Source organism: Stenella coeruleoalba (genome assembly GCF_951394435.1).
Source record: "Stenella coeruleoalba genome assembly, chromosome: 9".
NCBI classification, from domain to species: domain Eukaryota; kingdom Metazoa; phylum Chordata; class Mammalia; order Artiodactyla; family Delphinidae; genus Stenella; species Stenella coeruleoalba.
The window spans coordinates 100,722,333-100,746,915 of NC_137155.1; the positions used below are offsets into that span (position 1 = coordinate 100,722,333).

Consider the following 24,583-nt stretch of genomic DNA (forward strand, 5'->3'; position numbering starts at 1 on the left):
GAGGAACCCAACGTTGCTGGGTGTGGGGGGCAGTCTTAGCTTCTAGTTCAATGGAATCATTGTGTGTCTCCTGGTAGAAGCATTCCTCTCTCTCTACTCAAGACCTCTAGGCCAGCAGAGCATAAGTCATGGGGACGTGAAGTAAACATGTTGCGAGTGGGTCATTAGGGATGATGATGGCGCTACTTCATTGCCACCCCTTGATTCCTGGACCCATGAATCCAGGCCGTGGGAGAATAGACAGTGATTCAGAGCATATACAGCCTTCTGGAGAACCTTGCTCCAGCCCTGCAAGGCATTGCCACCTAGCTGGGGCTATAATTGAGTCTTCCAATGGCTGTTCCATCATTCTGTCAAGCCAGCTGCTTCAGGATGGTGGGAAACGTGTATGATCAGAGAAGTCTGTGAGCGTGGGCCCGTTGCTGCACTTCTTTTGCTGTGAAGTGAGCTCCTTGTTCAGAAGCAATGCTGTGTGGAGGGCCGTGATGGTGGAAAAGTCACTTTGGAAGTCTACAGATGGTAGTTTGGGCAGGAAAAGTAACTCTATATGTGGAGTATCTGTTCTAGTGAGGACCAATTGCTGCCTCTTCCATGATGGAAGTGGTCTAATAACTTTAACCTTCCATCAGGTAACTGGCTAATCACCCTGGGGAATGGTACCATATTGGGAGCTCAGTGCTGGGCTCTGTGCTGGCAGGTTGGGCACTCAGGTGGCCGTGGCCAGGTCAGCTTTGGTGGATGGAAGTCCGTGTTGCTGAGCCCATGCGTGATCTCCATCCCCGCCACCATGGCCGCTTTGTTCACGAGCCCATTGGGCAAAATAGGGGTGGCTGGGGAAAGAGGCTGACTGGCATTGACAGGTCATCTAGCCATTTGATTATTAAAAATCCTTCTCTACCCAAATGGCTTGGGTAGTTAGGGCCCTGGAAAAAGCTACAGTGGAGAGTCAGTAGCAGGGAGCTCTGGGTAAGAGGTGTGTAGATGGACCCATGGTAGTGGACATGAAGTGTGAAGACGTTTATCACATGACAGTGCTCACCAGGGAGAAGCTACTTCAGAAGACTCGCTATCAACTGACCATACAGAGAGACTTGGCTGGCTGAAGTCGGCCAGCCTTTGTCACTAGCCGCCAGGGCTGGCGTCATGCACACATGTATAACGTGGCCATGGTGGCTGGGATGGAGACCAGGCAGCGTGGATTCCTATTCGCCAAGGCTGATCTAGCTACTGCCTCTGCTGGTGTCCAGCCTGTTAGCAGCAAAGACAAACACTAAACCCCAATATGGGTCTATCCCTTGAAGAGACCACACAGATTTTGGGTAGCAACAATGACTGCACTGGACCACTTCCATCCTTGAGAAGGGAACCATTAGTCTTCCTAGAATTGATGCGTATTCTGGGTATGTGTTTTTATTTCCTGCCTGCAGGGTCTTAGCCAGTACCGTTGACCAAGGGCTTACAGGGTAATTGACCCACTGCATAACATTTTTCCAGACCAAAGGACTCACTTCCCAGCAAGGGAGGTGTAGTAGTGCATACACTGCGTACACTGGAATAGGTGTCCCGAGAAACTGGATGCATTTTCCGGGTCAAGGGAGACTCTTTGCAAATGCACCAAAGTATGAAAACAAATCATGGGCACTGACTGTGGGATAATAAGAGTGGGGCTGTGGGAGCCAGCTCTGATGCCCTACCTGCCCGCACCCAGGGTGGGGTCTGTCTCGATCCTCCCTCTTAATCCACAGGAGATCAGCCCTCATCCCTGGAAGGGTGAGGACAGTATCCTTTGCGAAAGGCACTCAAGTGTCTTCCACGCCTTCAGTACTCCTCAGGGTACATATTTGCTTTTCTCCATCACGTTTCCCGGCATCACCTGGGAGCACACTTACAAAGGAGACCGTGTGAATAAATCTGGATAGAAAACACATTAGCTATTTCTTAGTCCCATTCCAAAGCTTAGCCGAGTTTATTAGATTTGATTGAAGGATTTTATGTCTGGCCTGTGGGAGAGAGAGGGATTAAGCAATAAGGAGATTTTCCCTTTGGGATCTCCAAATCCATCACCAGAGAACAGCGACGCTCCGGCTTCTTGGCCACTTTTCTTAAAATGCCAGATTCTCCTCCTTCACTTGTATTAATGAGATCAGTCAGAAATGATGAAGCCTTCTGTGGTTTTGCAAGCCATAAATTATCGAACAGAAAAGCTGGAGGGGAGATTAGAAAGAATCATAGCCCCAAACTTCATTCTGTAGATAAGGGAACCAGAGAGGTTAACTGACTTGCTTGAGGTCACACGGCGAGTTCCAGGTAGAGCGGTGAGTAGAGCCCAGGTCCTTGTCTCCTGAATCAGCGCTGCTTTTTATCCTCTTCTGCCCCCAGAAATGGAGACTGAACCACACAGGGACTGGGGGGTGAGAGGAGGGGGCGAAGGGGAGGTTCTTCCTGTGCGTTTTCTGCTTGAAGCAAGATACACAATTTCAAACAGCAGGCAGCTCTGACATTTTACAAGAGACACCAGCAGAGGTGATGTGTGGGGAAAGCTGCGGGGTGATGAGACCGGGGAAAAGGGCAAAGGGCAATGTGAACCTGTGACGAGAAAGTGCTCCTTGGTAATCTACACTCTGGTGACACCGACCAGGTGTCCTATATTTCTGGCCACCGTCCACCCCCGCCAGGACAGACTCCCCTGTGAGGAGGTGGCCTCCGCCCAGCTCGAGGGAGTGTTTCCTCCAGAGAGTAGAGGACGAGGCATCCGAGAACCTCAGAGCTGGGAGGCTCTGCCCTCGGTCCAGGCAGGACTGGGGTGTGGGCCCCCTGCTCCTCAGGGCTCCTTCTCAACCTCGGCTCTGCCGTCAGCTGAGGCTTCAGCTAGACTGAGGCAGGTGCCAGCAGCCTGGATATTTACGAGATCAGAGCGGCACTATGTCCTTGGCTTATTTCTTGAGAAGGTGCCAATCTTCCTCTGTGTTGGCTCATTGGTAGATCGTGACTGTTGGGCATGGACATAAAAAGATACTGACTGTTTAACTGGAAGCGGGTTGACTCTTGGCTGTCGGAGATGAGCCTGGGCATGCCTCTGGGGGGGTGTGGGTCCAGGTGCAGGAGATGGAGGTGTCCTTCAGGCAGGAGAAGTGCAGCACTCGAGAGGTGATGGCCGTCCTCGGTAAGGCAGGACGGGAGAGCCCAGGAGGAGTGGTCTGCCCGGGGCAGAAGGAACGGGGCTGTTTGGGGCCAGAAGCGCGCATTAGTGAATATCAGGGATGTCTGTGCACGGGCAGCAGTGTGCTGGGCACGGGAGGGGTTCAGGAGGTGTAGGGGAGCGTGGGGCGGGGGTGAGACAGCGTAGGAGACTGAGGCGGGTGCCGGGACCAGGCCTGGTGGTCGCGGCCAGTCACCAGGGGACGGGCGTCACTGGTTACAACCAGGGCCCTTGCTCCCAGGCTGTGTCCTGTCCAAGCCGGCCGGCCTCTGGTCTGGCTGTGTGTGTCTTGCCCAGTGACCACCAGCCGTGGACCTCAGGCTGGTGCCTTGATGCTTCCTCCTGTAGCTCTACGTGGACGTATCCGCTCTCTTCCAGGCGTTTAGTCACTCGGCATATTTCTCGAATGTATACTACTGTGGGGCAGTGACCCTGGGGTGCCTGGACTGTAAGCCCGCTGGACCAGGGCTCCCTGATTTCCCACTGGGGGCGTTGCACTCCACTCAGCTTCCCACAACACTGGGGGTCTCGTTCCCTGGGAAGAGGGTCTGCAATTTCTCTGAGCCCCAATATTCTTGGGTGTTTCCAAAATAGCTCCCGTAGCGGACAGCTCTGCATCTCAGACCACCTGCTCCCAGGCTGTCTGCTGGTAACCCCGCCGACAAAACTGCCCCTGTGGTTGCCCTATAGGACAGACTCCCAGCCTCCGAAACCTGCACAGTGCATTGGCACAACTCCCTGGACTGTTTTCCCAGTCGAGTCTGTTACCCCACACAGCGGGTGAGGCTGCCCCTGGCTCTGCTGCATTCTAGTTGGCGACATCAAAGGCATGGCAGTGAACCGGTGGGGAGATCAGAGAGCGTGTGGGGGAAGCATCACTGCCTCTGCCGGGTGAGGATAGGGACTCGAACTGGATCTTAAAGAACAGATGGGAAATTTGCACATGGCAATTACGCGGTAGGCCTAGATCCACCTGCCTTGTCTACCGGGGACAGATTTCCATCCAATCTGCATTACCTTAATGATCTTCAGACGATGCATCGTTGTAAGTAAATCCAAGCCGAGTGAAGCAGATGAAGGCTGAGCAGGTGGTGAAGGAAGAAGCAGCTAATGACAAAAGCAGACGGCTCTTCGGCTGAAACATCCCCATGTTTCTTCCCCCTTCAGAACATTACCTTGCTTGGCCAATTACATACTCTAAGATCAGATTGAATTCCACGAAGAAACACTCGGTTGGAAATAATTGTAGGTAGAGTCATTTTATTAGTATTGCTAAAGACCTCTGTTGAGTAATAATGATGGGAAATCATTAATATATATTTTCAGCTGCTTTAAAAATTAAATCTGTTCCACAGTGTGTTTCACAATTTTATAGCCATTATACAGAACCCTTTGGATCATCTCACAAAAGGCATTCCACAAATTTGATCTGTTCTTGTATTGCATTACAGTTTACAGCAGTAATCTGGCATTTGCTGTAAGGCATCATCTCTTTCAGAAGCAGTGAAGAAGGGAAGTGCAGGAGAAGGAAAAGAGTGGGTTCTGGGGAAGGAGTCGCCAGCCTCTTTTCAGAGGGGTCCAAGGGGAGGGGTCACATGTGATCAATGTTTTTTGGAGAGATTTAGTCCACTCTTCCCTGAGGCTTCCTGTTAAACGTTACCAGATATGTCTCTTCTTCAATTGTCCTTCAAAAAAAAATCCACGCAGGAATTCCTTTATAAGACAGTGTATAACATGGACCACTCTTGCCTCATTGCAGTGGGGCCGAAGGACACAGTACAGATGAGCGCAGCCCAGGGTGGAGAGAGTAGTTCATCTCCTCTGCTTCCTCAGCCTGCTGTTTCCATGGTGACCGTGATGCTCGGCAGACCTCTCCAGGGATTTGAAAATTCAGATACAAAATTTACAGAGTAAATTTACAGGGCAGGCAAGGGGTGTCCTAATCTATGGCAGTATTGTGTGTTTTCACTTGTCTAAGTACTGTTTTAATTTTAGTTTGGAAAACCTAAAAGGTGTCCTTTAGTGGTATTGAGGCATCACACAGTTCTGAATGGAAGGGCCCTGACAATAGTGCCTAGAAGACTGAGCATTGACATAATTTAAATTCAGAGCTGATTAGACATCAGTTCTCGGGGCTACAGTGGCTGCAGAAGGAGCTCAGTTTCTACCCCGAGACCTGAGTGACAATCCTCTGGCTGAAATGAATAGAATAATGACTTACAGAGAATGGGAAAAGGAAGAAATTCGTGGGAGGAGACGTTCACTTCAAGAATCTTAAATGCTTCATGGGAGGAATTCCCTGGCAGTCCAGTGGTTAAGACTCCACGCTTTCACTGCCGAGGGCCTGGGTTCAATCCCTGGTTGGGGAGAAAAGATCCTGCAAGCTGCTGCTAAAAAAATTAAAACATAAATTTCACACACACAAGAAGGTTCTTCGTGGGAACAAGACCTGGGCTTTATAGTGGGAGGGTTGGACCTTGTTAAATGTTACTGGTGGTAGCAGACTGGGGGTATCGTACTAGCTGGCGTGCATTTTGGGGGCTATATCCATGTGTGAGCTTGGCGGGGCAACATGGCTGTCATAGCAATACTAATGCTCACCAATATCCAATGCGGTCCTTCTTGAGCTCGTGGAAGATGGTACTTCCCAGACTCCCTGCAGTCAGGCAGGGCCATGTGACTAGTTCTAGCCAATGAACTGTCACTTGCAGTGATGCATGTCATTTCCAGGGCGACACAGTGCCCCTTAAGCTTTCCTGTTGTACCCTCATCCAGGACTCTGAGGGTCTTGTGCCGAGTTGGATGGAAGCAGCTGAGACTGCTGGGTGCCTGCTTGGAGGACAGCTCCCTGGACTGGGGCCCACACCCACAGAGGATTTTATATAGAAGCAAATACATTTTTGTGTGTTAAGCTAATGAGAGTTTAGATTTTTTTTTTGTTACTTCAGCATAACCTAGCCTATGTTGACTAACACCTGTGTATAATTTGATTTGGAAAAAGAAGGGTAAATTCTCAACCTAATATATAAAGTAACCATGTGAAAACTTAATATCTGGTTCTTGCTCATGTCAAACGCTTCTGAGGGCAAAAAGAAAGAGACCTTAAATCCTTGAAGGGTGAGATACCATCTTGTGTGCCCCTGGAATTCACAGAGGAGCAGTAGTAAGGACCAGGGAGACATCTTCAGGACACTCCTGATTTCCCACCAGAGGGAGGACAGCCCGAGCGGGCCTGGCCCTGGCTTTTAGTCGCACTGGTTAATGGAGTGAAGGACACCCATTAGGGAATTACCTGCTTTAAGGTCAGCTCAAGGCACCATCAAAACAAGGTGGCGAATGTAAAGGCAGGTGGTCTGGGAGCTCTGGGAGCCCAAAGAAGAGGCTCTCAGCCCATTAAGAACCTCTCGGCAGCCTGTTCTCGCAGTGGACCCCTCTGAGGCTCTCACCGCGTTTGTGGACCCAGTGTCTGGCACATCATGGCACTGAAACAAATGACAGATGCACAAAACTAAAGGACAGTATTGGAGAAAGTTTCTGTAGGACAGACCTTCCAGGTGAGTAGAGTCACTGATGGGTAGTTTCAGCCAGGCTGCGAGTGGGAGGTGAAGTAGTGCAGGTGTGGAAATGGGAGCATCTCCTGGTGACACCCATGTCAGGTCCTGGTGGCCCCGGTCAAGCTGGGCAGCGACTCAGTCCTGCCATCAAAGCGATGCTCAACATGTGCCTGTCTTTTGTACCCGGCAGCTTTTATTCTTGGAACAAATCCTGTTCTTGTTCATTTTCTTCCCCGTGTCCTAAGGTTGTGTTGGATTTCATTAGAAGCAGCAGGAAATTCTTAGGGAAAAAAATCCTCTTTAGTTATGATAATACTAATCAATTCTGGGGACCCAGTGGAAAACACAGTCAATAGAATGTTTTCCCTAAATGCCATGATTTCTACTGGAACTGCTGTACCATGATTATCATTCAGTGGCGTGTCCTCGAGTTAACAATAGTTCCATGATATTGTTGGAAAGAATAGATCCCAGTGAGACACTGGTTCTCTCTGACTTTGTTTCCAGAGAAATCAATAAGATAAGAAGCTTGGGGACGCTTCTGCAACATGTGTTTATTCATTGGTATAATTTTGTGGTTTTGTCTGCCTACCTGCTCTCAGGTGTTACAGGCTGTGGATCCTTAGTCCTCTTGGCTTTCATTGCAGACTCCTGGTTACCTTCATATGAACTTCTCCATCCCCATCCCTTTTGATCTCCGGGAAGAAGAGACCCAGTGCTATTAGACAGAGCACCTGCCACGTGCTAGTACAGAATCTGGGGTCTAGACAGATGCCCTTGGGTGGGATAGGTGAGCCTGGGAGACTCCATGGGAAACAGCAGGCAGAAGTCAGAGCAGAAAGGGAGGTTTGGTTGGGCCTGGAAGCAGGCAGTAAACAGAGGACTGGATTCCAGACCCAGAGGAGTTAACCTATGAGTAGGATGTGGAGGCTGCCAACCAGTGTCCTGAAAATTTTTAAAATAATGGGAAGATCAAAATCCATTGCTTTTGATTTTTACTTGCTTTCTTGTACAGTCTGAGTTTTGGGGAATGTCTAGTTAATAAAACTCTTTACATTGGAATTTAACTGGCTATAAAATATGGTCTTCTCCCCAGTTTGAACTTCGGCACAGAGCCAGCAGCCAGTGGATAAAATCGGTGCTTACTGGGTTGGCTAAATTGTGATCTTGGAACATCTATGAGCTCAGTTTTTGCCTTTATAGAATAAAGGGTAGTCTTGCTGTACTTTTAAGTGATCAGATGCAAAGGATATGTTTTTCTTTCCATCAGCTCTCTTTGCTTCTGAAATGCCCTTATTAATATGAAAAATTTCTAGACCCTGGAGACCTTTTAGGATTGAATGGGAGGCTACTACTCTTAGAGTATGTGCAATGGGAATTTTCTCCAAGGCACCCGACTGAGAACAGTATTTTTGAAAGCCTCTCATATAATTACCCTATGACTCAGCAATTCCAGTCCTGGGCATATACTCAAAAGAAATGATTGCATATGTCTACTAAAAGACACGTACAAGAAAGCTGGTAGTTACATCTCTAACAGCCAAAAAGTAGAAACTCCCCAGATGCCTACCAACAGCAGAAAGGATGAAAAGTTATGATATACACGTGCAACAGACAACTACAATAAGAAAGAATGAACTAGCAACATGTACAATAACCTGGATGTATCTCAAAGACGTAGTGACGAGGCAAAGACGCCAGACACAAAAGAGGACACACTCTGTGATTCCATTTATACCTGTTAAACTGCCGTATGGGGATGGAATTCAGAATAATGTTTAACTTGGTGGGAGGATATTAACTGGGTAGGAGCATGAATGAGCTTTTGAGGTGTTGGAAATATCTTTGAATCTTGATCGGGGTGGTGAATACACACACGCGCGCACACACACACACACACACACACACACACACACACACACTTATGCAAAATTCACCAAGCTGCCTACCATAGATAGGTTATATCTCATACATAATAATCCTACTAATAAAAAGATTGATAGAAGATACTTGCTTTTTCAATCTAGTTTTATGTTCACATTCCTAATTCTTGTTAGGTTATACTGAAATGAAAGGCAATCTATTTCATTAGAGTAAGAACATATTTAGCTAAATTAGTAGATAAGATGTAAGTCCATGATTTAGGGCAAAGAATGGGGAAAATAAGGCAGAACACAAGGAGGTGATATATTTATATGTATTATATTTAGTTTATATTCAGAATGAAATGTGACCAGACGGACCAGAATCTCCCTGAGACTCAACTGAGCAAACCTTCTCCTGGTCACTCAGTCATTGGGCACCGTCTACACACTAAGAATCTGAGATGAGCAACAGCTGTGAGACCCTCCTAAAGCTCCTTGAGAAGATGAAATGACCATCTCATGGGGTTTAGATAAGTTCCTCCATTGTCAGAGGAGACTTGGGAGGGGTATGTATGGTGGAAAGTGGATGAGAACCCACGTAGGGTCTTGTGCTGCAAATAAGAGAGATTATTCAGGTGCTGCCAGCTCAGGAACTTCTTAGGACGTGCAGATACCTTTCTTCTGCTGTTATTGTAGTCATAGTTATTTATTTATATTTTAAGTGGAAGTGTAGTTGATGCACAATATTATGTTAGTTTCAGACGTACGATATAGGGATTCGAAATGATCACCGCAATAAATCTAGAAAGCGTCTGTCGCCATACAAAATTATTACCGTACTACTGACTATATTCCCTCTGCTCTACGTGACACACCTCTGACTTACTTATTTCATAGCTGGAAGTGTGCACCTCTTCCCTTCACCTATTTCTCCCATCTCCTCCTCCCTCTCTGCTCTGGCAATCACCCATTTGTTCTCTGCATCTATGAGTCTGTTTTCATTTTGTTTTGTTTGTTTGTTTTGTTTTTAGATATAAGTGAGATCATATGGTATTTGTCTTTCTCTGTTTGACTTATTTCACTTAGCATAATACCCTCTAGGTCCATCAAGTGGTTGCAGATTGCAAGATTTTATTCTTTTTTATGGCTGAGTAATATTTCATTGTATAGATACGTACCACATTTTCTTTGTCCATTCATCTGTTGATGGACACTTAGGTTGCCTCCACGTTTTGGCTACTGTGAATAATGCTGCAGTGACTATGGGGATGCAGTCTTTTCAAATTAGTGTTTTTGTTTACATCCAGTAAATACCCAGGAGTGGAAATGCTGGGTCATATGGTAGTTCTATTTTTAATTGTTTGAGGAACCTCCATACCGTTTTCCATAGTGGCTGCACCAATTTACATTCCCACTAGCTGTGCACAAGGGTTCTCTTCTCTCCACATCCTGGATAGCACTTGTTATTTGTTGCCTTTTTGATGACAGCCATTCTGACGGCTGTGAGGTGATTCTGTGGTTTTGATATGCATTTCCCTGATGATTAGTGATGCTGAGCATTTTTTCGTATGTCTGTTGGCTGTTTGTCCATCTTCCTGGGAGAAATATCCTTTTTTTTTTTTTTTTTTGTGGTACGCAGGCCTCTCACTGTTGCGGCCTCTCGTTGTGGAGCACAGGCTCCAGACGTGCAGGCTCAGCGGCCATGGCCCACGGGCCCAGCCGCTCCGTGGCATGTGGGATCCTCCCGGACCGGGGCACGAACCCGTGTCCCCTGCATCGGCAGGCGGACTCTCAACCACTGTGCCACCAGGGAAGCCCGAAATATCCATTTTTAAATCAAATTGTTTTTTGATATTGACTTGTAGGACTTCTTTATATAATTAAAGGCAGAAGGAAATGATCATGAAGATGGAGAGAATGACCATGAAAAAGATGAAAGAAGGTTAGGAGGAGGAACAGAATGAGGAGAAAGTAACATTTCAACTTGGGAAAGTCACTGCAGCTTTGAACCTCAGTTCCCTGATCTGTCAAAGGCTACTGCACTTGCCTCTCTTTTTGTGACGATAAAGCGAAACAACAGATAAGAAAAGATCTCAACAACTGTGAATTGCTATATACCTGGAGGCGTGAAGGTCTAGTAAAGATATTCTGTATCAATAAGTCATGTGACCTTTCACAGCGGGTCAGATGCTGTGTGCATGTGAGTGGTGCATGCCCAGGGGGCGACGGTGCTCACCCTGTAAAGTGATGCAGGTCTGGCTCTGTAATGTCTCACCTGTGGGGTTCGGCTCTCCGGTTCCATAGACTCACACCTGCCCTGCAATATATCAGTTGATATCCATATTGTTTGCCATGTTTCACCCCACAAAGCAGAACTTTCCATCCTTGTCAGCAGTTTTAATGAGTGATGGAGCCAGATGAAAACTGTTTAAATATGCTAATGGGCTGACAGGAGATTAAATGGAGCCCTTAACAAATGACTCTCCATCCAGCCCCCAGTGTCCCCACCCAACACAGCGGCACGTTAATAGCACTGATATTCCTGCCTGTCGGGAGTAAAGACCACACATATCCCGGTCTTTGCTCTTGCTGCCCGCCGTGAGCCTGTGACAGCCAGAGAATTACCACGCCTTCTTTGCACATTATCCCTCTGTCTCTCGGTGGCCATGGAGGTGGCTTTGCGAGGCTGCCCTGAGAATTACTGCCTTGCTGATCTATCTGTTGCTGGGCCACTCTCCTGGGCTAGTGACAGAAAGGAAAACCCAGTTAGAGCACTTAAGATAGCAGTGTGATGAATTTCTCGTATTTTGGGTTCATTTGAAAAACGATAAGGATGAACGTTTCCTGCAAAGGCTTGAAACGTATGAGAACTTGAATACTGAAACTTGAAAGGTACATTTGGGGTGGTTCCCGACTCATGCTTGATGTTTGGGGAGAGATGTTTCAGTGGGGTAAATTAATTAACACATCGGCTGATTATGTTGTTTTGGTTGGCGATAAAACCTGATTGACTTCGTGCTCCAGGACAGTGTTCCCCCAGTTCTGAGTGATGTGGGTCTCCTGTAAAGGACCCTCTGCTCCTCATGTAGCTCCCACTTCCTCTTCCACTTCGAACTCCTGGGTCCTCCTGAAGCCTCCAGGCAGGAAAAAGCAGTGTAGCCCCTCTTACCAGAGGGTGCTTCAACCGCGACCTGGAGACCATGCCGAGAGCTTAGCTAGGCTGATGCCTTGAAGATGATGCTTTCCCTCAAAATCGGTTCCCGTCTCCCTCATTGTCTCCAGATCAGTAATAGCTGAATCAGGGTTCAGTATAGTCCAACTGGAGAAATACAGTTTCTGCTATGGGAAGATTGCCTACTCAGTGGAAAATTTGTAGGACTGGGTGATAGGAACTGATAGGAAGCAAGAGAATGCGTGGGGATGGATATTGAAGGTGATGGTGGGAAGGATCGAATACAAGGTGAAAAGTGGCAAGTTGATGAATGTGGGAGCATCCTTCTGTGATTCACAGCTGAGATTACTGGCAGGAACTCTTGGAGCTGGTCCTGATATACGGTTGAGATGACTCCTTGAGGTTTGAATGTGAGGAGGAACGCAGTAAATGAGAGATTCCAGAAGTCTTTTGCCAGGGATTCTCAGGACAGCTCAGGAGGCTCGGGGAAGTGTGCAATGGGAGTGGATTTATTGCATGAGAAGGAAATCTGATTCTTGTTCCGTAAACAAGCGCAGAGGACACTCATTCACCATGGTGTTAAAGACGGCATGAGCGAGGGAGCCACCAGCATCTTTGAGAAGCCAGTGGTGGCTGTCCTCTGTAGGCCAACATGGACAGTAGAAAATATTGCCAAGGAGCCGGGCTGCCTGTGGTCAATAGGATGATAGGATTCCGGAAAAACAGAAGGCAAGAAGCATTTCTTAAGTGTTAGAAGCTAGTGGATGTACATAGCATAATAGGCCACAAGGCTGAACAGGTGACCAAGGATCCCAACCCCCAGGGGGCTCTGGTGATGAAAAAAGGCTGGACTTTTTCAAGATTCTCTGACCCACAGAAATCTGCAGTTCTGGCCAGTAACTCATGATTATCTTAGGACAAGACGTGTAGGTGCTGACTATCCTGCTTGATTTTTGTGATCAGAAAAACATCAGAGTGTTGATGAAATACTTTGATCCCTCACCAAGTTTCTGTATCTGAGCCAACTCTCATGCTTAGATCGAATGGAAAGCTGAGTTCCTTTGAAGAAGGACTGTGTCATTTCTCTGCCCATATTTAAAATAATATTCCCTAGCCCCTTCCTAAAGGGACGTGTGGCCATTTTCTAGAAGAGCCGTACACGGAGGTAAGAGGAATATGCAGAACTCAGGCTGACACTGATAGCAGGACCTCTAACTAGTGTGGAGGTGTGTGAAGCCGGGTGACAGATGAGGTTGTGGCCAAGTCTATCCAGCTCACAGCTCACACCTCAGACTCACAGCATTTATCTCTGCTCTTTACACAGTGGCCACCTGCTGAAGCAGCTCAACCTCCCACTGTTAGACACTGTCGGACGGCTGTAACCTCTTGGTTCCCTCCTTTGGTTAGTTGCAGATCTCTCAAGGGCATGTCCATGTGTGTAAGCGTGAGGGTGGAGCAAGTGCAGGCGAGGTGGGGAGAGATTTTGTCTTTTACCGAGATTTCACTTACCCTATAGTAAAAAAATAATAACCCATTTCAAGGACGCTGTCCCTCGTATCCATCAAATCATGGCAGGAACAAAGCTTATTCATACATTAAGCTTTTATTCTTGGAGTTCTTGAATTCATAAGAAGATAATAACATCTGGCTCCAGGCTACCAAGAGAGCTCTTTACAACTGATTCTCAACCGTGGCATTCGTCACCAGGAATATCACTAAATCTCATTTGTCATTCTTCTACGACATGACAAGCTCTAATATATTTACAGTGTAGTCGTGCGAATGAGAGGTTACCTCGTTCCTTCCGAGGGTGTGTAAACAGAGCGCTTTCCAGCATACTTCTGCACCAATGCAGGTTTTTTTTGCGTGTGTGCAAGGAAGGTGGTGGACCCACGTTGGCTAGACAAGTGGTAGCGTCCGGCTGAATGCCCTCTAGGGAGATGGAGTCAATAACTTTTGACAGTCTTGTCTAGAGGTGTCGGGACTTTTCTTCCCGGTGAATTTTGGTCTGCGGTCGTAATACCAAGTTGATCACTGTGATTGTGATTTTATGCAGCTCGATTTCTGACTTAACTTTGCTCTACTTTCCATTGCTCGGAAGGTGGAGGAGACAATGAGAGGAATGTTATTTTGAGGACAGATTATGAGCAGAGAGAACCTGGGGCAAAGTGCCTGTGTCTTGGAGAAATTCATAACAAGCATAGTACGGGCATTTACAGACAGCTGCCCTGGAGCTTAGCGAAGCAACGTCATATGATTCCAGGTCAGAGACTTGACACTAAAATATTCCTTAAGAGGAAAGAAAGATTAGAGAAAGCTTGAATTCTGGCAAAATAGTTGTGAGAGGAAGCATAGGATAATGCAAAGGGTGTGGGTTAGGGGTTATTTCATCTGAAGTCCTGTCTCTGTGACTTTCTAGTTTCCCCCTTTCTGGGGCAGCTAGAGGCTGGCTCCGTCCTTATCCCCCACCTCAGAATGTGACCTTATTTAAAAATAGGGTCTTTGCCGATGTCATCAAGTTAAGACAAGGTCATTCGGGTGGGCTCGAGTCCACTATGACTGATGTCCTTATAAAAAGGGTAGATTATGGACAAAGAGACAGACAAGCACAGAGGGAGGACGATGGGAAGAGATGCAGGGGGAGCGAACGCCATGTGACCATGAAGGCAGAGACGGCGGTGAGGTGTTTACATCCTTGTGGGAGCCCTTGAATGAAACGCTTCCCCACAGCAGCTCTCAATCCCATGCTCTGCCGGAGCACCACCTTCCCTGGGTCTGTGGGGTATAACGCCCTCCACAGTGCTGTGGTAGCTCGGGGCTGGTATGGGGACGGGCTGGGAGCCTGACTCTGCCTTTGGCTGTTCTGCGGGGACAGCGTGGCTTTGCCTGACATCTCAGAGTCACCTTTTTTCACTGCTTCCCCTCTTTCCTCAGGTGATCTTTCCCCCCACCCCCTCCAACTTTACAAAAACCCTCCCAGCTCCGTCTTTAGTTCTCAGAATACCATGCGTATTCACACCCGCTTATTCAATAACTATCGATTGATCTCTAGCTGAATTTCAGGCGTAGCTCTAGGCATATTTCAATTAAACATGACGCAGGGAGGTCTCTGACACCACGCATCGGAAATATCCGAGCCCAGGGAACTATATTTAATATCCTGTGATAAACCATATTGGAAAATAAGATGAAAAAATATATATATATGAATAACTGAGTCACTTTGCTGCACAGCAGAAATTAAACACAACATTGTAAGTAAAAGATATTTCATTTTCAGAAGACATGAATGGATATTTTGCAATGGCAATAAAGTAATTTTTGGTCGTTGAATAAAAAGAAATATCCTAGCCCAGACACCTGTTGACAACAGTTGGGGTCTTTGTCTGGGTAAGTCATACGGTGGTGATTGGACTTTGAGAGGAAAATGCTGGTCCAGGATTGCGCTCTGGGTGTGCAGTTGGGCGAGGAGACTTGTGTCGGGAAGGTGGGCACACGCAGTGTGTTCACACCTGCCTTCCACGGGAGGCAGCACGGAGCTTGTCTGCACACACACTGAAGAATTGTTAGACACTTCTGTTCTTTCTTGCTCTGGAAGATACTTAAATCTGTTCATCTTTCTAGCTGTCTACCCTCCTTACAATAGTCAATGAGGAATCCTGTCAGGTATTTGGTTAAGTTGAATATTTCTTTATTAATATTAAAATTCATTCCCAGAACTGATGTTAATATTCACAGCGTCAGAAGTAGTGACCAAAACCACAGTCTACAGTACAAAGTATATTAATTGTTCTAGGGTACTCAACTTTTTTTTTTTCTTCTTCTTCAAAATCTTAACAGGAAATACATTTTCTCTATTTTAAAGAATTTTATTTTTCTGTTTCACCAAAAGGTGGCAGCAGATTTTAGTTTTGGGGTGTACGTCTTTCCCAGGAACTAGGCCTGGAGACCTTAAAAGTACCACCTTCTCATCCCCTTGACACTCCCCCACCAAAATCCCCCCCCCCCCACACACAGCTGGAGGGAGAGAGGAAGGAGCCGGTTTTTTTGTTTTGTTTTTAAAAATATTTTTAATTAATTAATTTACAGCTGCACTGGGTCTTCGTTGCTGCACGCAGGCTTTCATTGCGGTGGCTTCTTTCTTCGTGGAGCACGGGCTCCAGGTGCGCGGGTTTCAGTAGTTGTGGCTCGCGGGCTCAGTAGCTGTGGCTCACGGGCTCTAGAGCACAGGCTCCGTAGTTGTGGCACACGGGCTTAGCCACTCTGCGACATGTGGGATCTTCCCGGACCAGGGCTCAAACCCATGTCTCCTGCATTGGCAGGTGGATTCTTAACCACTGAGCCACCAGGGAAGCCCGAAAGGAGCTGTTTTATAAATGATTTGAGACTTGGTGTGGGAAAGAGTGCTTGGGAACAGATGATGGAGTCTGACAGAGCAGAAGAGGGAAATCCTGGTCTAGAATAACTCCTGGAGATTCTCTTAGCCATGAGTCGTGAGCAGCTAATACTCCATCCAGACAGAGGAGTAAATGCCTTGTCCTGGAAAGGAGAGCAGGACAGCAAATCACAGCCTCCACTACAGGGAGGCCAGGGGTCACTCCACCAAGTGCAAGGACTTCCCGTCCTTGATGGGATCAGGAGTTTGCATCAAAGAGTAAAGCAATGCAATGCTTACCAGGAAAAAAAAAAAGTTAGCTGAACTTTTAGTGCATTTAGTGATGTAGTTGACATATTCTGGCACAAACTCCTTATCTCCTCACGAACTGGAAGGTTTTGCAAACTGGCACTGTCAGCAAGCCGCTTTGAGTAGCGCTGTCATGGACCAGGTCTGTTCCCCAAAAACAGGCATTCACTCTGGGTCATTTCCTTATCAGCTCTATTTGTGAAGTTAATGTTCTTTTGACTTCCAGAGTCTGGGGACATAAGCTTTGCCCACTCTCTGCTTTCCTAACACTCTTTTTCTTTTCTTCCCCAGGGTGGGGAGGTTGATTCATCTTAGAGATCTTGTCAGATTGTGTCTGACAAGACACATCTATTTTGTCTTCCCAAATGTCCAATCTTTGTCAGCTGAGAAATATTTGAAGTGCTGACAAGGCTCTTACGGACAACACACCTACTGCTGCCGAGTCTGGAGGATTAATTCTTCTTAATTATGTTAGTGCTGGGCCATCATTCAAGTTTATTGATGCTGTCTGGTCATGTCTAGGAGATTTATAGGTATCTAAATCCATCTTGCATAGAAGAGACCTCAAACAACTTGGCTATCTTTTCAGAGTCTTTTGTGCATGAGGCAAAAGTTATACGATTATTACAGAAAACTCCTTCATAAATAAGCACTTGCTTCTCTAAGTTTCCTCTCTGGGCGTGAAGGGGAATTTGGGAATTGGGAATTTGTTTGCAATTCCTGTTTCTTTTTCCCCAGCGGCTGAGTTAAAACCCACTCTCTCCAGTCAAAGTGTTTCATTTCTAGTCCAGGGAATATTCTTGAGAATCATATCCAAGTTCATCAGGCAGCATTTAATTATTTTTGTGTACAGGGCCACTGGCTTCATATCACCGGGTATGAAATGACTGGATTTCAGACAGTCAGACGGAAATAGAATACAGGATAACAGACTCATGGGCATTGGTGCGGAAATGAACCTGGGTCAGCCCAGGGTATCTTCATCCTGGCTGCACATTGCTATCCTTGGAGACTGAGTGATGCTGAGACAGGAGTGGTCTTCCAGCATCTGTATATCTCTAAAGACTGACAGATGGTTCTTACGTTCATGTAGGTTTAGAAACCATGGATGAGATCCTCTATCAATCTAGAGAGGGGAAGGACAGTGGAGGTGCAGAGCTGTGTATGTGCAGTGAGTGTACGTCTCCAGGTTTCCATCAGTGGGGATTCGAACCCAGGCCTTGGGAAAGGACCATGAAGCTAGGGCGATGGGGCTGTCCAGTTCAAACATTCTAGCAGTAAGCACTTGAATGAAAACTGTGCCAAGTCCTGTGCCAAGCTCATAACGCATTACCTTTTAAAATATCACTATAACTCTATGCAGTGAGTATTATTATCATCATTTTGTCTGTGGGAAAACTGAGACCCAGAAAGGTTTAATAACTGGACCAAGATGACATAAATAGTAAGCAGAAGTCAGGGGATGAACCCAAGCCTTCTGGTGGAACATTTTCTGTTCTTGCCCTCCCTGCTAGAGGAAAAAAAGACCAATTAGGAGACCTGCGGGGGACGACCTGTAGTTTCCTTCGGAGGGTGGATTATATAACATATGTGTGTCAGCTTCCATAAAAATTCAAGTATGGTGGTTGGCAAATTTATCATAATTATCATTGTGCAAGAAAAGAAAACCATGGGTAATGGAATGGGGAGAAAAAGCAGGATTAGAGGAAGAAGCGTGGGGGAAGTGACGAATGGTCGATGGTCACCACGAAGAGACTGATCAGTGGGGCGCTTTCCTGGTCCCATAGACTCAGAGCTGGGGGGAGTGGGCAGGGAGGACAGCATACACCACGCAGGGCCACAGGGGGGTGGCACTTGGGAACAGACTGAATGCACAGGGGCTGTGAGAGGCAGGCTTTGTTGTGACAGGAGGGTGGAGTGACCCCGGTTCCCATGAAGTGATGAAATTGGTTTGAATAATTCCACGGGCTGATAGGGAACCGAAACCCACTACTCACGCATAAGCAGGCACCGTGCCTGGTCCCGGCGACAGGAGGGTTGTTCGGCTGGAGCGGGTAGGGGACTCAGAGCCCTCAGGCCATTTGAGGGCTCCCACTTTTACCAGGTGTCAAGTCAGCATCTAACACTGAGCGTGAATTTCCGGCCTCAGCCCACAGCCATTCCCCCTTCAGAAGGCTGTGTAACGACAAAGCTGGGATTACAATGGGCAACCTGAAAACACTCCATCAATGTAGAATTGTTCTTAAGAGGAGAGCTGGAAGCTTGCTCAGTGCTAATTTGTTTTCTTTCCATAGCCATGCAGAGTTACTCAAATCTGACATTTTAATTTAGCTTTACAGCCACGTGTTAATTTTTCCAAGTCTACCAGAGTGTGAGCCACACGGCTCACACCTACTCATTCACAAGTCCTCTGGGAGTCACCTCGTCCTACTGCCCTCCTGCCAAGTGGGACCCAAGACTGGGCCCGCTCCTCTGAAAGAATTTCACACTTAGATCTTCTTCTTGGAAAAAGTCTTACGCAAACACCTGGAGGGAAAAGTCATGTTAGAACCAGAGGTAAAAATTAAGGGCCAAATACAATTTCAGGTTTTCCTTAAAATATCACTTTTATGTTCAGCTGGCATGACTCTTTCCCTTATTTGAACTCATAAAATAAAAACTAAAGTGTAACTCTGTTCCCCAAATACGAGGGCCCTCGTGGTCCTCTGGAGGGTAATAGCTGCCTGTGGATCGCGTGGTCACCTTGAATGGGACGGAGGGTGTGAACTCGGGTGTGGACCACAGTGAATTCGAAATGTAAGCGCCGGTGAAGCGTTTTATTCAGGCTGAAATGGACGTGGTTCAGAGCTTTGCGTGGAATCTTTACTCTTGATTTACAAAGGGAGATTAAAGCAAGAAGCAGTGAAGTAATGGTTTATGGATTCGTAGATGAGGGGATAAAGTGGAATATAAAATGGAAAAAAACTGTAGTCCGAAGTAACAGGCCTAGATTTGAGTCCCAACTCCATCCATCACTCACGGTGAGGATTGAAAGGCAAATCGTTTCTCCTCCTTCTGCCCCACCATCCTTATTTATAAAATGGGTACCTCACCAGCTGCCCAGTAATTTCACTGGATGGGGGGAATCAAAGGATGAATGATTTTAAAAAATTACTGTTTTAGAAACTGTATGCACATCTTTTATTTTTTGTTTTATTATCCTCAGTGGCAGCCGTGGCAGTCTGGGAGATGGGGGTTCCATTCGTGTGGGAGCTAGGGGGGCAGGAGGCATGATGTGTATTTCAGGTTTCTTCTCAACCCAAAGGGCATCAAGCATGGCTGCATCGTGGAGTCTTGTTCCTCTGCTAAGCAAACGTGGAATGAATGCAGTAGGGGAGGCTTGTGGAGAACGGTCAACACGGCCATGCAGCAGAGGTCTCCCGGGATGTACCAGACCGCGGTTAGTAGACAGAAGGTGTGCTGTCCACATTGCCTGTCCCCGTGAGAGGCGTCCCTGGGCCGGGATGCTCTGGACGTGATGGGAGCAACGTTCCAGAAAGGGAGCCTGCTCTCTGGTTTTCCATCTGGTGGGCAGCCCTAGAGTAACCTCATGATGGGAGGGCAGAGGATGACGTGGGGGGTGGCAGGCTGGCCTCAGAGACAGCGTTCATGGGAGAAGCCTGAGAACACCACACCCAAGGCCCAAGCAGCTGGAGTCTGGAGCCCTGGGGAGACCTTGGGGAGACCTCTTTAGAAAATGACGGAACAGTTCAAGCCTTTGCTTTCGCTTTGCCCACGTGCTAAACCCTGGGGAGGGGGTGTGGGTGGTGGTACTTACATGCACAGAGGGGAGGGCGTGGTGTTTTACATAAATCCACATGCAGTCTTCACAAAACGCTTGGAGGTGGATGTGCATCTTGGAGCCTGGGATGTTTCGTCTGTAAAATGAAGGGCTCGTAAGTGGCAAAGTGTACATTCAGATGCAGAGAAAGCCTGTGCAGATCATTCAATTGTATTCAAGGGGTTGAGTTCCAGAAGCTGAGTATAAGCTGGGGCAGGGCCCTAAGCAATGAAAACAAAGGTGTCAAAGTTCCGATTTGTAGTGTCTGTGCTCACACGTGGTTGCCTGCCGACTGGGTAACCCCGAACGGCCCATGGATGGGATTTACATGGTATGCGGAACGTGGGTCTGCGCCACAGCACAGATGAGAGGGGGTGAGAGGATAGGGTTGGGGGGAAGCATTAGGGGCGTGTAGGTTTGGATGAGAAGGGGGAGGGGACAGGTCCTGGGCATGGGGCAGGCAGCGCATTGCTATTTTTTCTGGTCCAAAGACTATTTCTCTGGTGGATAATTCAGGTCAGAGTGGTAGCAGGGCTACACCTCTGTTTAATTGGATAGGGACGCCCTAGGAAGGCATGCACATCCCAGTTGGCCACAGTCCCCACCATTCCTTTTGCAAGACACCAGCCTGTCCATCTGTTACCCTCCTGGGCCGTGCTTTCATTTGGCTTGGGACCTGGTCTAGCCATTTGTTTATAGAGCTCTGGAAGAGTCCCTTCTGCAATACATTTTTTCTTTCTATTTTGTTTTGAAGTAGAGTTGATTTACAGTGTTTCAGGTGTACTGCAAAGTGATTCAGTTATATATATATTCTTTTTCAGATTCTTTTCCATTATAGGTTATAACAAGATATTGAATATAGCTCCCTGTGCTAGACAGTAGGTCCTTGTTATTTATCTGTTTTATATATAGTAGTGTGTATCTGTTAATCCCAAATTCCTAACTTATCCCTCCCCACCTTTCCCCTTTGGGAACCATAAGTTTGTTTTCTGTCTGTGAGGCTGGTTCTGTTTTGTAAGTAAGTTCATTTGCATCTTTTTTTTTTTTTTAGGTTCTACATATAAGTGATACCATATGATATTTGTCTTTCTCTGCCTGACTTCACTTAGTGTGATAATCTCTAGGTCCATCCATGTTGCTGCAAATGGCATTATTTCGTTCTTTTTTATGGCTGAGGAATATTCCATCGTATATACGTGCATCACATCTTCTTTATCCATTCATCTGTCTATGGACACTTAGGTTGCTTCCACGTCCTGGCTATTGCAAATAGTGCTGCTATGAACATAGGGGTGCATTTGTCTTTTCAAATTAGATGCAATAACGTTATTTCTGCCTCAGCACCTGGAGTGGTGTTGTTGGCTGGTCCCTGGCAAATATTTTCCCTTTTCCTTTCCTAAAAGGAGCTCAGTTTATTTTATTTATCCCTTCATCTCATAGTCTAAGTGCTACAGGGAAAGGACACCACACTCGAGGGGTGGCCTGATTTTTCTCTCCTTCTCTTTGCCCCGTGATTGGTTGAGGAAGGAGTGATGTAATTCTGGCCAGTGGGATGTGAGGAAGGCTTTTCTAGAGCCTTCTGGAGAAGGATGTTCCTCATTCTGGGAAAACTACTAGAGGCTACTGAGGTCTCTTCACAGGCATTCTGAGGAAGCATGTAGCTGTGCACAGATGAGGGAAGCAGCATCTTCCTTGTGAACAGGTGAGAGAGAAGAACCTGTGCTTCTGATGACAGCAGGGAGCTGCGATTAGCCAGCTGTCAGATCTACCCCACCTGCAGACATTCAGTTATAGAGCCAAATAACTTCCTTCTCAGGTTCATTCAGATTGGTTCCATTCGGTCCCCTCTGCAGCCAAAAGTATTGTAACATTCATCACCCTTGATATAGATCATTAGTTTTTTGTGCTCCGTGCCCTGGATACTCCCAGACATTTTTCCTCTGTGCCATATGCAAGGTAGAAAAACAAAGGAAAGCTTAACGGTTGCTGGTTCGCCTCTAAGAACCTGGCACAGAATTGGATGTGATATAAATGACCAGCCATGGGAAAGCACAAGGTCTCTCCAAGTACTAGATGTCCTTCCTTAGAAGAACAGGAGAAGAAAATTTAAAACCCTCTGAATTTGGAACAAAGGAGATATAATTGTATTTTTCATGATGTTATTGGAAATCCCATAAATACTAGTTTAAAGTATTAACAACCCTGACTTTTACAACACCACCAGTAATATCTCAAGCAACATTAAAACCTCTAAATCAAAACTAGGTTTAATTCTGTAAAATAAGTGTATAGGTGTAAGTGTGTTTGTCTGGGTAGACAGAGGGATAGAGAGAGAGAGAAAGAGAGAGAGAGAGGGAGAGAGAGAGGGAGAGAGAGGGAGAGAGAGAGAGAGGGAGAGAAAGAGAGATTTAGGTGTCAGCTCAAAAAATTAATGCAACTGAAATTAGGGCGTTTGTATACCATAAAAGTTTGGGAATGTCTAACAATTATTTGAAAAATAGCTAATTACCTGGTTAATTAAAAATAACCCCTTTGCCTACCCATAGCCTTCTTAATCGAATGTACTAATTTATAGGCTAAAAAGCAGATTGAAAGAATTCAAAGCTGCACATAGCCATTCTTTCTAGTCCAAAGACTTTCTCCAGTAGATAATTCAGGTCAAAGTGGCAGCAGGAGTATGTCTTTGCAAAGATAAAATTAGATTTTCTTGTTACTGCTCCCCCCAAATGGGGAGATCGTATTGTATTTTTTTTCTTTCCATCACAAGGTCCAGGAGGAGACAGCTGCATTAGTGATCCTGAAAAATGCCGATAAGCAGTTTCATTATTTTAAAAGAAAATGCTTCTGAAACAGCAGGTCAGGATGTTGAAGAGCAGGTGCTGAGCAAGGGGGGCGATGACATGAGCCTGCTCGTGATTCCTTTTACAATTTGTTGCCGACGCAGGTTCTGACTCCCAGCTAAGCTGGGTGGAAGCAGGAGAAGAATCGATCGCAGTGGTAGTTTCAGCCGCGGAGCGTGTGTGTCAGTGACACACACATGCAGATGGACGTGCCTCCCGTGAACACAGAAAGTGGAAAGGGCAGGAGCCTCTCTGGCTTCCGTGAAGCACCATGTCCAAGAAGCGAACACAGCCTGTGGGGTTGGGGTGATGGCTTGTGGCCAGTGGTCCACAGGGAAAGTAAAACCAAACCTGGACCTCCGTGGTCGGTACCTGTGCCCCTCGTGCTGCTCTCTCCTCACTCCTCCTCCAGACTTAGAGCAAATCCCAACTTGAAAAATTTTCCATGGATATTGACCTCTGTCAAAAGCATATCGAAAAGGGGCTTCACACTTGGCTTTCTTTTGTTTTGTTTCTTATTATATACGAACACAAAGAACTGCTAAGTTCAATTCTGGTAGAGTTTATTTCCACTTCCACATCAGAAGCCCTTTACATTTGGAATGACTGTTTCATCTTAAATCCTTCAAGTATGCTTTAATCCAAAAATTTAATCACACTGAGAAAGTTCCCTGTGCAACGTGGCCTTTTATGTTAATCCCTTCTTATGTGTCTGTCATCCAGTGAGCGAAATGAACATGAGATCTATCGTACGTGGCATCAACGATGTGGGTAATCCAGGATGAGCGATGGCTGAGGCCACTTCTCCATCAGATGCAAAAATGGATTTTGCATGAAAACCAGAGGTGCTCCAGAGCTCCCTGATCATTTTTGCACCTCGGTTTCAGCTGATCCGTGCTTTCTCTTCCCTGGGAGATGGAAACGTGTATTTAGCTTTTAATAGTAAATACAAAGGATTTGGCTTTGTCATATATGAACCTGAAACAAGGCATTGGAAGGGAAGGTGGAAGAGATGGGGTTAGGATTCATTGGGGGTAATGAGATTCTAAAGACAGAGGGAAACTTCAGATCAAGACAGAGGATTTCACCCAGGAAATACATTTTGCGTTGCACTCATACCTCAGATCTAAGGCACCTGGGAATAGAGTGGCCCTTTAGATCCTTCCAACTGTTTTCACGATCAAGGGGATCATCGAACATCTCGATATTCCACACAATACCGTACTGCTCCATAATATTGATGACAAAACGCTAATTGGATCTGACCAACAGCAAGTACCCGAAATGCCCTAGTAGCTCACACAGGAGCCAGGGGATGAGAGAGAAAAGCCCATATCTGGGAGCCTGTCACATCAAGAAGCTTATGGGGTCTGATGACCTGGGGCATGGCAGGAAATCTCCTATAAGGCGAATGAGAAAAGATGGCACCTTGGCGTGCTTACTGCTAAG

At 46.6% G+C, this 24,583-nt stretch overlaps 1 protein-coding gene across 6 annotated transcripts in view; it reads left to right on the top strand.

The window, feature by feature from the left end:
* The window catches only part of ACTR3B (actin related protein 3B), a 272,968-nt gene that overhangs the window by 160,849 nt on the left and 87,536 nt on the right, over window positions 1-24,583 (top strand). Inside the window, exon 15 of one of the 6 annotated variants that reach the window (XR_013829942.1) lies at window positions 8,964-9,931. The exons of the other annotated variants lie outside the window; for them this stretch is intronic. The gene's annotated coding sequence lies outside the window, so the exon portion shown is untranslated. Of the gene's footprint in view, window positions 1-8,963; window positions 9,932-24,583 lie in introns of those variants that run through there. 6 annotated transcript variants of the gene reach the window in all.